Source organism: Salvelinus sp. IW2-2015, unplaced genomic scaffold (assembly GCF_002910315.2).
Source record: "Salvelinus sp. IW2-2015 unplaced genomic scaffold, ASM291031v2 Un_scaffold14537, whole genome shotgun sequence".
Lineage (NCBI taxonomy): Eukaryota > Metazoa > Chordata > Actinopteri > Salmoniformes > Salmonidae > Salvelinus > Salvelinus sp. IW2-2015.
Window position 1 is genome coordinate 1 of NW_019955792.1, and position 1,319 is coordinate 1,319.

Consider the following 1,319-nt stretch of genomic DNA (forward strand, 5'->3'; position numbering starts at 1 on the left):
GACCAGACAGAGAGGAAGAGATGCCTCTAGTTCTATGAACAACTAAACGCGACTGAAAAAGAGGAAGAGAGAATGTTTATTTTTGTATAAAAGGAAGGTGAGGTGCTTTCAAAACTGGAAATCGAGATACATTCGTGTTTTATATTTTATGTTCTTTCTTTTACAAATGTTTTTAAAAAAATCCCACTTTGACATTACAGAGTATTTTGTGTAGATCATTGACAAAAATGTACAATTAAATCAATTTTAATTCCACCTTGTAACACAACAAATTGTGGAAAAAGTCAAGGGGTGTGAAAACTTTCTGAAGGCTTAGGCGGATGCGGATGGGTAATTAGCAATTGCAGGCGGGTGAACACTTGAACAAGAAAAGCCTCACAATCTAGGAGCTCAGATGCAATAATTTAATGGGTGCAGGTGAACAAACAGCGGATCCACGCACAACTAACACACACACACACTCATTCTTGAGGCTTGCCCTGATTGACAGCTTTGTGCGCTTGTTATTCTCAGTGAGTTCAATGTGCAAGTTTCCATTACGTCCTGTCTAGCACTTGACACCTCACAACATGTCAAGCATTATTTAGTGTTTTGTGGGTGTGTGTGTGTGTGTGGGTGTGCATGGTTGTGGGCATGTGTGTACGAGTGTGTATGTATGAATGTACAGTATATATTATTGTGCCTGGTCTACACTTGATTGACTGTCAAAACCAAACCTTTCTATTCTTTTAGAAAGACTGTTAATCTCAATACAAACAGTTGCTAACCAACCTCTCTTCCTCCCTCCTCTCCTTCCTCTTCCATGCAGGTTAAACTGGGTTTTGAGGCACCCAACTCCAAAGTGGTCAAGGTTCCTGGTAGCTTCCGGCGGCGGAGCAGCTTGACCACCACCACGGGCCCTCATCCCGGGGACGAGTGCCGCCTGCTGGACTTTGAGTCGTCGGACCGCCCTCTTGTGGTGAACTTCGGCTCGGCCACCTGACCTCCCTTCATCAGCCACCTGCCCGCCTTCCGGCGGCTGGTGGAGGAGTTCTCAGACGTGGCCGACTTCCTGCTGGTCTACATCGACGAGGCACACCCCTCGGACGGCTGGGTGGCGCCCGCCATGGGCCCGCGCTCCTTCGAGGTCAGGAAGCACCGATCACTGGAGGAGAGGGTGGTGGCGGCCAAGAAGCTGATTGAGTCCTTCAGCCTGCCATCTCAGTGCCAGCTGGTGGCCGACTGCATGGACAACAATGCTAACGTGGCCTACGGCGTGTCCAACGAGAGGGTGTGCATCGTGCAGAGGAGGAAGATCGCCTACCTTGGAGGGAAGGGAC

General features: G+C 48.7%; 1 pseudogene; it reads left to right on the plus strand.

The window, feature by feature from the left end:
• The first annotated feature begins 808 nt into the window (after window positions 1-808).
• On the plus strand, window positions 809-1,315 carry LOC112080277 (type II iodothyronine deiodinase-like; annotated as a pseudogene).
• The last annotated feature ends 4 nt before the right edge of the window (window positions 1,316-1,319 follow it).